Source organism: Myxine glutinosa, chromosome 6 (assembly GCF_964187855.1).
Source record: "Myxine glutinosa chromosome 6, kmMyxGlut1.1, whole genome shotgun sequence".
NCBI lineage: Eukaryota > Metazoa > Chordata > Myxini > Myxiniformes > Myxinidae > Myxine > Myxine glutinosa.
Window position 1 is genome coordinate 46,389,222 of NC_136266.1, and position 13,885 is coordinate 46,403,106.

The following is a 13,885-nucleotide window of genomic DNA, read 5'->3' on the forward strand; positions in this document are numbered from 1 at the left end:
TGGCTCATCTTGCTCAACTTGATGATCTTTCCTGGCCCCTCCCAAGTTTCTGCAGGGCTCACATGGTCCACCATTAACCCCATTCTGGTGAAACTACCTAAATCCAGGATCACTGCTCATCTCCACTCATGCATTCTTGTTTGTCCCACCTGTTGAATCTGCTTCCACACTGTCTTCAATCTCATTCTTCCTTCCGGTCTTCAAGGCAGTTGTTTCCTACCATCTCAGATCATCCCCAATCCAAAGCCATGATATTTTCTACCCTCGTTATCCCCCTTCCCCTCATCCCCCAAAACCCTTCTCCCTTCTCACCAAATTTACAGTTTTCCCTCCGAAGAGTTTCCTTCTGTATCCATCTTGTCCACCCCATGCATCCTCTCCTGTCGCACCTTCCTCCCCACATCAATTATCTGTTCACTTCCCTCTATCTTGCCTTTCAACTCTGCTGTTGGTGTTTCGCTTCTCTCTCTACTGTTCCTTTAGTCCTCTTGTGTCGTGATCCGTTCAGTGTACTCGTGCTCTTGCACGAGCCTCAACCATGTGTACAAAAAAAAAATGTTTAGCCTGGAGGTATGCACTCTACCGAGTGACTCACACATGCATGGAGAGGAGTGAGAGAATTTTTTTTATATTCTGGCCGTCTGTCTGGCCAACATTGAAAATCGTTTTCAAAACAACATTGAAAATCATTCCAAACAGGAAAGTTAGTTTCGAAGGACGTTATAAAGGTACACAAAAAACAACAGGTGTGAATAACTAATGTACTTGTTAAATAGGGTGGTGTAATCGACTGCAACAGCAGTAAATTCCAGAATTAATAAATATCTAATACTTTTACAATTTTTATTGTACACCGCTCCTTTCGTATTCCATCCCCAGGCACTGCATGATGTCATCGGGCTCGGTGATGACGCGCACTGAAAGGGAGTACTCAGTGTTCACTCCGGTTTCTTTATTGTTACTTGCCGGAAAATATTCCGGCAAGTATGTTGATCGGTTGGTTTGTCTGATTGTCTGTTTGTTTGTCTGTGCGCAGCACTACGTCTACACCGTTGCACGTAGAATCGCCAAACTTTGCACACATATTTGTCTTGCCCTGGAATAGACTGTGCCCAATTTTGAACTCTCTTCCCAAGGCCTCCCTTATGACGTCATAATTTGATAATTCGACAAGTACAAAACTTCATCCAATCAAGATGCAATTTCTTGAGCGACATGACGGCATAAACTGGTGGAGAAAAAAAATAATGATAACGTCATTGGTCACGTGGTTCAGCCATCATCTTGGGAAAAAAAACAAACTTTGCACTTCTATATCTCCGAAAGTGCTGAATAGAAAAAAGTGAGACATGGCTCATTGTAAAAAACTCTCCATGGGGAATAAAATATGTTAATAATGATGTCATTGGTGCCTCCATTATGACGTCATAATTCGACAAGTACAAAACCATCCGATCAAGATGCAAGTTCTTGAACGCCATGTCGGCATAAACTGGTGGAGAAAAAAAAATAATGATTACGTCATCGGTCACGTGGTTCGGCCGCCATCTTGGAAAAACGGAAAAACTTTGCACCTCTATATCTCCGAAAGTGCTGAATAGAAAAAATTGAGACATGGCTCATTGTAAAGAACTCTCCATGGGGAATAAAATATGTTAATGATTAAGTCGGAACACATAGGTGCGTCCATTATGACGTCCAAAATTTGTTAATAATGATGTCATTGGTGCCTCCATTATGACGTCATAATTCGACAAGTACAAAACTTCATCCGATCAAGATGAAATTTCTTGAGCATCATCAAGGAATAAATTAGCTTAGAAAACAAATAATGATGACGTCATCGGTCACGTGGTTCGGCCGCCATATTTGTCCAAAATGGCCGATAAAAAAGTACATTCCGGCAAGTCCTCGGTCTCTGACCGATTTTTCATTTGTTTGTTTGTTTGTTTGTCCGGGCGATATCTCAGCCATCCTTTGAGGAAGCTGAAATTTTGGTACAATACAATGGTACAATTTGGTACAATTTTGGTACAATACAACAAGCGTGTGCTTGGAAAAAACAGTATTTTTTGTTTTTTGATTAATCGATTTTTTTTTTTTTTTTGTATACTGAATCGAGGCTCGTGAAAGAGCTAACATTTACTTCACAAACAAATCAACCAGACAAACAAAACACACAAAAAGCGGGAGCGGAAAACAAGATGGGGAGAGAAGGTGAAGCACACAAACACAACATTTGAGAGCAGGGAGATGTGTGGAAGGGAGAGGGCTTGGGGGGAGGAGGCATGGGAAGGGGGGGGGGGTGGAGGGAGAAGTATAAAACACAAGGACACCAATGACTTCCAGGACAGAAGTTGGTATTTCAAAAAAGTGGAATTGGGGTGAAATTAGCGGGGGTAGAAAAGATCAAGGTTTTGGATGGGGGAAGATAAGAGATGGTGGTGAACAGCTGTTTTAAAGACCTGGAGGGTGGAGTGGGATTGAAGAGAGTGAGGGAGTTTGTTCCAGAGGCGGGAGAAAAGAGGAATGAAGGAGTGAAGGTGAGCAGAGAGTCTTGATTTTGGCAGTTTGACCATAAGAGGGTTGCAGGCAGATCTTGTGCGACCTGTAGGAATATTTGCGGGACAGAGCCCAGAAAGAGCTGGGGGGGCAAGGCCAGAGAGGAGTCGGTAGAAGATGGAAAGACCACCAACCTGCCTGCGGTGAGGAAATTATTCATCAATTATTGATGAATTACTTAATTATTATCCATAAATTAAGTCCTTATTTATTTCCTTTCTCATCTTGACATTATCTTAGGCACCTTTTGAGTGTTATTTGACTATAAAGGCAATTTTTGATTTATTGATTAATCAATTAATCGATTAATGATTTAATTATTTGATTAATGACTTTTTTTTTCTTTTTTTTTTAAGTTACAGATTCGGATGAAATGATGGTGGTTTAGGTATTCTATTAGCCAGTTTATTAATTATTTAATTATTTATGATTATTATTTATTTATTTTTTGGTATTAATCACTTATTTATTTTCTTTCTCTTGGCAATATCTCCCCAGCCGCCCGCTGGGGGTCACTCCCCAGCCGGCCCGCTCTGAAGGTTCGGATCGGGACACCGGGATTCATTCCGGTCGCCTGGTCGGCCCGGAGGTGGGGGTGCGGGGCCTGTCACGGAACGTCAAAACAAACGGCCTGCCGGGGCCGCCCAAAAGTCGGGCGTGAGGGGCGCGTCCACTAATGGACTAATGGCAATATCTTGGCAATATTCTCAGGCAATAGTCTTGGCAATATCTATCTTGGCAATATCTCAGGCACCTTTTGAGCTATGAAGCTGATATTCAGACATGACAGTGACCAAGTGATGTGGCTATAAAGGATATTTTTGATTTATTGATAAATCAATTAATTGATTATTTATTGATTTGTCGATTAATCAATTAGTTATTTAATTTTTTCTGATTAATGACTTATTTAATCAATTTTCAAAAAGTTACAGCTTCGGATGAAACACTGGTGGTTGAGGTATGCTTAGGACAAGCCAATTGATTAAGAAATTATTTTACCATTACTATTTATTGATTTTAATTATGTAATTCATCAATTGATTATTGTACACTTCTCCCTCCCAATACAATCTATATGTGCTGCATGGTCGCATCACTGGGCACTGAAGGCACCCCGGCAATGCCGCGTTGGAGGATGTTATTTTAAAAAATTTTTGGCATGTGGGCGGTGTACTTTGAATGTATCTGTGCTTGTTTTATTCAAAGTTAATTGTATACCTAAACACTGAAGAACACAAATCACTGTTATGTCACTTCTAAATCCCTTCCATTTAGTTGTACTTAGAGATGTTAAATAGGGTGGTGTATTACGGTGATGTATAAATAAGACTGCTGCAATCGTGCTAAACTTCCGGAATTTTTAAAAACAATCTTTAAATCATTATTTAATTTAAATATAAGTACTGTGTACACTTGAACACTGTGCTGGGTAACGTGTTCTATGACCTCTCTAGTTATAAATGCAACACTGATAAATCATCTCAACTCTAACGTGTTGAGGCCAGGCCACCTTGCGACAAAGGAGAAAAGGAGGAAATTTTTTGCAAGTGATATCAGAATTTTGTTTGGAATGTTGGATGTTATGGGATGTTATTACCGTAGAGTTGTGCTTGGCCACCTTAGTTTTTCAGGAATCAGGTGTTGCTGATTTTGGTGATCAGTTTATATGGTCAGACACACAGTTGAGTGTGTATACTTAAGTGTTGATTGCATTATTTATTTTTGGATGTACACTGAAGAGCTTCATGGTAGGGATGTCTTCAAAGACATCACAGTCATAGTGGGAGTTGAAGATTGAAGAATATTGATATTGTGGAATGGTTCACTGTTCATGTACATCCTTAGCATTTGTGACGTTGTCCGCATGCAGTCGTAAAACGTTGTTGTCTACAGCAAGGTGCAAGATGATGAATTTAATAGCCTATGTAAGCCTGACTCATGTGCACAGTTACAAACAAGTGATTATTTTTTATTGCTTGTAATTTTGACCAAGTTGGTTAAGAGCCGATAACTCTTGAGTCAGGTATTGGAACTGAAGACCCACGATTCATGGAGACAGCAGGGTGGTTATAGATCAGGAAGATAAAATGGTCAATCCATTTAAGGAATTGAGAATTGATTGTGGGAGGCAGCTCAGAGCCATTGTGCTGTCATCCGTCGGAACAGAAAGAGGTCATTGGAAAGTGGAAGTGTTTTATTCATTCTCATTCATAGTTCCTCTTTTGATACTCACCGACACGACTTTGGCTCGAACAGTATATTGCAGTACATTGAAGTGCCAACTCACAATTAAAAAGGTGATGCTTATCAGGATATGAAGGCAGTTTTTCAGTGTGTGTGTGTGTGTGTGTGTGTGCGTGTGTGTGCGCGTGCATTCTCCAGGGTTTGCAGCTGACGGTGCACGCTCTGCAGGATGAGTTGCGTGTGCAGAGGGATCTGGCACAGCTGCTCCAAGGAGAGGTGGCTGGACGTGGTACAAGGTACGACGCCACCATAACTTGCCTTTCCAAACTTTATTCGGAGTTTCTCCACCACCATTAATCTGAGTCAGAGTTTGGTCTGAGTTGGTTCATTCCTATTTTTGAAACCCTGGGAATGATCTTTACCATGTCACCATACAATTTCGGTTCAAAAGCACAACATAACCTTTTGGAGCACACTGCAGTGTTTCAGCACCAGTTTGTGAAAAATTGTCATTCTTTGTGAATGTTTTCTTTTCTTCTTCTTTTTCTTCTTTGCAGGAGTGAGGCTCATGGAAGAGCAAGGTGTAAGTGACAGTGAGACAAACATCAAGGAATGAATGAACAGGAAAGGTGAGGAGGAAGGGACGAAACAGAAACTAGCAAGTAAAATGGTTGAGTTAGGAAAGGCTAATGGGAGTAATAACGGTCATGTGTCAGAATGGGGATGACAAGAGATGGCGGTGCACTGCTTGCTTTAAGTCCTGGAGGAAAGAGTGAGACAGAACAGCCTTTTGAAGGTGGTTCCATTTGTGGGAGAAACGAGGAATAGAAGAGTTGAGGTGTGCAGTCAGCCTGGATTTTGGAAGCTTAACCAGGAGAGAGTTCCTGGAAGAACGTGTGCATCTTGCAGTTGCTGGGGGAGTATGGAAAACTGAGAGTTGGGAGAGAAATGTTGGAGAATCGACGGTAGAAAACATAGAGACCACTGACCTGGCTGCAATTTGATAGCAACAGACCTTGTGCCTTGGCCTCATCATGGGAGATTCCAATAATTTTGAGAGCTTTATATTCCACAGAATCCAGGAGAGACATTTGTTATGCTGGAGTGCCATCCCATAGCAGTGAGCAGTACTCTATTGAGGTACGGACAAAGGCCTTGTAGACTGAGAGTAGTTTTGATTTTCCAAGGAAAGACTTGGATCAAAGAAGGATGCCCAGTCTGTTCCTGACTTTGGAGACCAACTTTGCCATGTCGTCAACCGGGGAAAGGGATGATGGTGAGGCAGAGCAGTTCAAGAGACTAAACCTGTTATAGTGGATGACCAACAAAATAGTTTTGTCGGTTCATCGGTTCATTTGGTGATCATACCAGAGACATAAGGCTAGACTGTAACTTTGCTGGATTGAAGGACATGCTCCATTTATCAGACCAGAGTCTAACCATTTCCAGATCGGCAGTGAGAGACGCAGCTATCGTCTGCCTAGCAGAGGGTTGGCTGCAACACAATGTGGTGTAGTCTGCAAAAAGGAAGAGGCTTTTCCAGAACATCGCAGAGGTCATTAAAACATTGGAGAGAGGTCGTATTTGAATTGAAGGTCCCAAATGAAAGATGTTATCAGGATGTAGTTTGCACAAAACGGTTTGATGTGACCGAGGAATGTGCTAAGCACCTGTCAAATACAATTGGATACTCGTCTCTATGCTAGTGCTACTCTTTGTTGGTGAACAAGATAAACATTCATCAACTGAAGGTTGATGAGAATACATTTACAACTGTGGAAATTGAGATGCTGCTGATGAAGCGATCATTAGCTCTTCTTGCGCTCAGATGAAGGCCAAGTCGAAATATCAGCAATATACAGCCTGTCACGGAGCCATATGTATATATATATATACAGCCTGTCACGGAGTCACGTTACCCTCTACAAGTATTTTATTTGCATTTTTATGTAGGGAATATATATGTATGGAATGTAGGAAGACACCTATACAAGCTGATTTTATTAATAATAGCGGGCACCCCTGCCCAGACCTCTGGGAGGGAGTATCCATCTCGGCCCACCTTCAGTGGGTAATGTGCTGTAGCAAAAATACATTTTATTGATCACAACATATCATACTCCATCCTACTATCTATAAGTCGTGTGTGTGTTTGTGTGTGTGTGTGTGTGCGTGTGCGTGCGTGTGTGTGTGTGTGTGTGTGTGTGTGTGTGTGTGTGTGTGTGTGTGTGTGTGTGTGTGTGTGTGTGTGTGTGTGTGTGTGTTTGCGTGTGTGCGTACGAGCGCGCGCTTCGTCAAACTTTCGAAAATTCATCAGTGAGCGAAAAGTTTGCTTTCTGGGGATTCTTTTTTAAAATCGTTCTACAGTGTGTAGGAACAGCTCATAGTCTACAGAATTGTTCTACAGTGCAAAATACAGTAGGAAGAGATGGAATAACGGACAGATGGACAGACGGTGTCAATTACAATATCTCCCCACCCCCATTTTAGCTCACCTCGAATGAAAATTGTTCAGGTCAGGTATTAGCATCGTGCGGTGTCCGTCAGTCAGACACTCAGTCAGGCATACCCTCGTCCCTCTATACAAGGGGAAAGGTGACCCTCTGGAGTGTGGCTCGTATCGAGCGATAAAGTTATTGGAGCATGGAATGAAGGTATTGGAAAGGGTGTTGGAGAGGAGGATAAGGAAGAAAGTGAAGATCGACGAAATGCAGTTTGGATTTAAGCCAGGAAGAGGAACGACAGACGTGCTTTTTATTGTGAAGCAGTTGCAGGAGAAGTACATGGAGAAGAGGAAGAAGTTGTTTCTTGGGTTTGTTGATCTGGAGAAAGCATTCGATAGGGTTCCACATGAAGTCGTGACATGGGCATTGAGGAAGTTAGGAGTGGAGGAATGGTTGATCAGAGTAGTGATGGCAATGTACGAGAGAGCGCGCACAGCTGTAAGGATGAAGGACGGGAACAGTGGTGAGTTTGAGGTGAAGATGGGAGTGCATCAGGGGTCGGTACTAAGTCCACTACTATTTGTAGCTGTGATGGAGGTGCTGGCTCGGAACGTAAAGGAGGGTTTTCCGTGGGAGATGTTGTATGCAGATGATCTGGTGTTGATTGGGGAGAGTATGCATGGACTGAAGGAGAAGATGAACAAGTGGAAGGAATGTATGGAGGCAAAAGGTCTGAAGGTGAATATCGGAAAGACGAAGGTGATATGAGTTGGATCTTGGAGATGGCGTGAAGCTGGAAGGTGTGAAAACATTTTGCTTCCTCGGAGACATGTTGAATGGAGAAGGTGGATCAGACTCGGCGATGGTTGCTGGAGTGAGATGTGCATGGAAGAAGTTTCGGGAACTGAGTGGCATGCTGACGAGGAGGGGAGTGTCGTTGAAGCTGAAGGGAAAGGTGTATGCTGCATGTGTGAGAAGTGTTATGATTTATGGGAGCGAGACATGGGCAATGATGGAAGAGCAGCAACGAAGGCTGGAAAGGGTGGAAATGCGAATGGTTCGGTGGATGTGCGGAGTATCGTTGAGAGAGAGGAAGACAAATGATGAATTGCGAAAGATGATGGAATAGAGCCTGTGATGGATGCTGTGAAGAGAAACAGGTTGAGATGGTTTGGTCATGTGTTGAGGAAGGATGAAAGTGACTGGTTGAGAAGAGTGATGGAAATTAATGTAGAAGGAAGTAGAGGACGGGGAAGACCGAGAAAGACTTGGCTAAAGATGGTGGAAGAAGAAATGTGGGCAAGGGGGTTAACAAGGGGAGATGCAGAAAATCGGGCAAAATGGAGAAGATTGTCACGGGGACCGCAAGGCTAACCCCCACTCTAGCAGGGAAAATGACCTTGAAATGCCTGTTGTTGTGTTTGTTGTCTACAGTGGAAAAGCCTTTGTAGCTATGTGAAAGGTAATATTAAATCATCCCCGACCCCATTCCTTAGAGGGTGTAGGGAAGTGTTGAAGGCCCCCACAAAAAATTAGCACCCCCTGCTAATATTAAATAAGGCAATTCTCTGTATGTATGCACATTTGAAAATCAAAGAAAAAAATAGTGCTGGTCAGATCTCCACAAGATTTTCCTTGTGTGCTGGTAGACCTCATGGTGGGTGTGGTTATTTGAGGGGTCGATGGAGACGACTTACGATTTTCACCCAATCACCAAATTTTGCAGATGTGTTGGTGGTATCTAGGGTAACCCAACCCCCTATCCCTCACCCCCTCCAAACCCCATGAGTAAGGAGTATGGAGTGGGGAGTGGGGGGGTTGGGGGAGACAACCTGCCAATGCTCCTGAAGGGAGTCAGTGTTTCTCATATCATAAGATAGAGGAAGATGATTTGTAGTACCAACTACCACCTAAGGGGACGTGTTTTTTTCAACATGTCAATGTTGGAGTTTGTCATATCCACCCTTGCTGCATTATACTAAAATTCCATCATATTTGCCCACATAATGGCATTTTAAGTGCCAATAACATCAATGTGTGCACCATCCTTTTCACAGCACAGTTTATTGCTCTCCATGTTCTCTTTGATATTGAATGTAACATTTTTGTTTTGGGAGATAGTTGAAAACATTTTATGCACCCTGTTTCAGGTCATCTGTTGTGTGATAATGGGTCTTTCACATGTACTCGTATACATGCACAATACACTAGCAAGGTACCCGTGCTATGCATGGGTGGGAGCCAAAATGCAAACGGACAATGCGGAAACGGTGAATGCCAAACCATGAACCAATAAAATGTACGAGTACATTCCTGTGACACCTTCAGTCGAACGGACGCATGAACAGCCGATTCGTGAATGACTTGGGCAACAATTTACTGCAGCTGACCCCACCAGAAGATGAGTATAATGTTTCTATATGCTGTGAATGGCGAAACTGAAAATGCCGAATCCATGAATGTAAATGAAAAATTGTGGCATCTCATGGGTGGAAAACCTCACATCATTTCCTCATTCTGCTTTAAACTTGATCTCTCCACATTTTCATTACAAACAGCATAATTCCAATCACAAATTAATACTATACCATTAATATGACAAAATACAATGTCACAAACACTTGTGACGTAATCTAAAACAAATGCAGTTCTAACATAACCAATACAGACAAATCTTCCGGGGCGGGCAAGAGTGGATACGTACGCAGTGGATACAACACTTCATACGGATGGAAACTCAAAATCAGAATTGTATTGAGAAATTTTTGAAACCTTCCACCCACCTTAGGACATCTGCTGGGACCCCAAAAGGTTCCACAGAAAGTTCGTCGGGGCTAGCCCCAAAACTGAAGGAGTAGTTCAGGGACGGACGGACAGACAGACAGACACTCCTGATTTATTGTGGAAGATGCTTTATTATCTTACTGTAATTCACCAAATGTCCGTCCGTCCATTCGAAGGTACCGCAAAAACGGCTCAGATCGCAACGATATTTTGGGTGGGTATTTCTGGGACCACTAGGAGTAAAATAGGCTATATTGTTTTTCCAATTTTTTCCAAGTTTTCCAATTTTCCAATTTTCCCAAACACGATGGAATATAAATATTTACCGATATGAACAGTGATGTGGCTTTTGTTGAAATTCTACAAATACTGTTTATTCTACGTACCAGGAGAGAGTAGATCGACTCCTGACGAACTCTTCCTATATAAACGTGCGGCTCCGAAGTAACACGGCAGCGTGTGCAAAGCGACTGAGAAACAGGTGTAGCGGCCGCTTTTGTGTTACAGATTCGGCACGCACTCTTCACACATAAACGTGCGACTGAGAAAGACGTGTAGCGGCCGCTTCCGTTTTGCAGAATTCAATCTTTTTTTCAAAATGGGCACCATATACTGTTTAGATTTGTGTGTGATATGATTCAACAGATGTTTATATGAAGCGTTTTAAATAAAAAAAAAGCCTTCAATTTCTGATATTTTGCCTTTACATTTGGGCCCCCCAATTGAAGCCCCGCCCATAGGGCGGGTACCGTTGCGAGTATTCACAATGCGACTTTTGACTCACCATACTTTTATCAGGTTTTAGTTCAAAAAAAAATACACCATCACTCAGAATAATTCTGCGGTCTCAGCGGCCTGTATAAGGTGGCTTGGCATTCTTCAATATTTGCTCATTGATGGTACATGCATGTGTTTTAATTTATTTTAAATTGAAGGAATTTTTAGGTGTAATCTGAGAAGGTTATTTTGCATGATGTTCAAGTGAAGTTGAACATCTGCTGCTACTTTTCACCCCCCTTTTTTTTTTTTTGTGAGATTTTCATTTGTACTCCTGCTGGATTTGTCAGACTGTTTATCCCAGTCGAGTTTGTCGAGGTTCTCCACTGCTGGGGCATCATTGTCAAGCAACTATTGTTTCATGTGCTGTGTTGCAGTCTGGTCGTTATGGGTGGTGGTATTGGTGATAAACTACCATCTGAGGAAAGTGTGCAGCGCCTTCGTGCAGAACACGAGCGCCAAGCCAAGGAGCTGTACCTCCTTCGCCAAACCCTGGAGGAAATGGAGCTGCGCATCGAGGCACAGAAGCAAACGTTAAATTCACGTGATGAGTCGATCCGTAAACTTCTCGAGATGTTGCAGCAAGGATCTGGTGGACGGACTCATGCACATGGCGGAGACGAGCCGGACGGAGAGTATGGTGGTGTGGACGGAGATGGAATTCGGCATCTGGCCGAGGCCGAATCTCAGATTGCACGGCTGGAATCGTTGCTGGAACATCGAGAAAGGGAGAACCAACAGTTTCGTGAGGTGAGTTGAAGATGTTGCGTTCATGGAGATAACGTAAGAATGTTTATGACAACAGTGGTTGTGGCGAGAATATGTTATTTGGTATCCATTCTTGAATGGTGTGTGGCAGTGGGGGAACGAGGTGGAGGTAGGGTGCTTAGGATCATGATCTCCACTGGAACCTTTCATATCTACCTTGCATTTCTTGCATTTTAAGGAGTACTACCAATATGAAGTCTTCATTTTAATAATGTTTTCATGAAGTATTTTTAGTCCCCTACCCAGAGGGTCTGTAGATTTGCTCTCTGTCTGTCCATCCATCTGGCTGTCTCCCTTATGGTTTTCTGCACCTTTTTCCTATACCCCATAACTTATTCAACTGAAACTTGATACATGTCTCTATTGTGATAAGTTACAGAAAAAGTTTGAGTTTTGGGCTGTTTCGCCAATTTTTCACGGAGTTATGCCCATTTTACTTGGAAAAAGAACATTCATTGGGACCGGTAGGGGGTTTGTATTGCAAATCAATTCTCCCTCTTGTTTGATCAATTAATGGTGGCATCTTTGTCTGCAGTTCTGGACAATCGCGTTTGGAGGTCGGCACGCTCTCTTTCCACAAAGATAAACTTTAAAATCCACAAATTTACCTCAGTGATCCACCTTTTGGAATATGTGCATCTTCTAAGCTCCTCTGTCAGACAATAAACTCCAGTTTTTGGGCAAATCACATCACCAAAATGGCCTCCAAAGCTGACATGGGAATACTCTGTTGGCCTTAATTGTCCTCTCGTCACTCCCTAGTGCACAAAGGGGGTCATCAAACATACAATGGAGTATGGTTGCTCATTTTGCATTCATGCACCAGCCTCTCACCTGCCCATTGAGAGGCGGTGGAGACTAAAGCCCTTCGACACATTTATATATTTGACACAGAGGATGAGAGTCGCACAGACATCACAGACCAAGTCACCCTGCGTCTCATCATGCTCCACATTCACCCAAGTGGTCTCGCAAACATGTGCTGTATATCTTCTGCTCTTGTTACCTTTCTACTTTCCCAATGTCTAAACTCTCTTCTCACTTGCTCTCTTTTTGTCGTCCTCTATCATGTGAAATCAATTCCCTGAATGGGTCCTCTCATGCTCTTCCTCCCCATCATTCAAAATTACTGCTCGTTACGATTGTCCTCTACACCTGCTGGCAGATTGTAGATCTTCCACACTCTGTTGTTCAGTTTTTCCTCAAACTGGAAAAAATACATTTGGACAATTGTTTGGAAAAAATACAAGTTAAAACACTTTGCATCTTGGACAATTGTTTGCATCTCATTCTTATATCCTTTTCAACATCCCTCATGCATCCCATTATATGAGGCTGAATATTATAGCTCATCAGTCCGATTATCCCTCATATCAAAGTCGTGATAAATTATTTTGTGAAACTTCTGCCCACTTTCCATTACGACAGCAGTCGGCGCCATGTGCACCTTCATCACCAGTGTGTGGAGACAATTGGATTCGACTCAATTCGATTTTCCAGCTGAAGAGGGCGCCACTGTCCAGTTAATGCAACTGTGATGGAGGATGGTTCATACAATGACAGACAATGAAAATTCGCTTCTTCAGCCACAATGTGCCCCTGATAATACTGGAGACCCTTCAGGTTACATTGTGTGATGAAATATAAGAAATGCTAACATAAATGATTCAGTTTATGTTTTTTTATTGTTCACGTAAATCCTTCTCATGAAACAAAAATGTTCCATTTTCTTCATGTCATTTTAGTCAAATGCAAGATTAATCCACCAGGTCACATTACTGTATCGTGTTTGATTTGAAAGCATTGGGTTGTTGGATGCTATGGGTTGGAGGAAGGCTGCCAGGCTACGTTAGAGGTATGCTTACTTGCACTTGAGTGGCCTCGCCTGGGTTTGAATCCTGACCCAGCTATAACCTGTCATCCTGGTGTTTTGCATGCAGGGAGGGCTGATATGGTGGCCTAATGGTATGCACACTCACCTCTAAGCTATCTAACCTTGGTATGAATCCTGACCCACAAGTGTTTCACAGGCATGGTTATTGATCAGTGTGTGTGCCATACCTCGGATGGACGTTATAAGGGCGTCCTGTCTGCCAGCATTCGTTGGAGGTGGACATTAAAGATCCCACTGTGTCCTTCGTGAATAATAGGCGAGCTATTGCCGGCACCAACAACAACAACAACAACAACATGCATTTTAAGGCAATTTTCCCTGCAAGAGCGGGGGTTATCCTTGCGGTCCCCATGACAATATTCTCCATTTTGCCCTATTTTCTGCATCTCCCCTTGTTAACCCCCTTGCCCGCATTTCTTCTTCCACCACCTTTAGCCAAGTCTTTCTCGGTCTTCCCCGTCCTCTACTT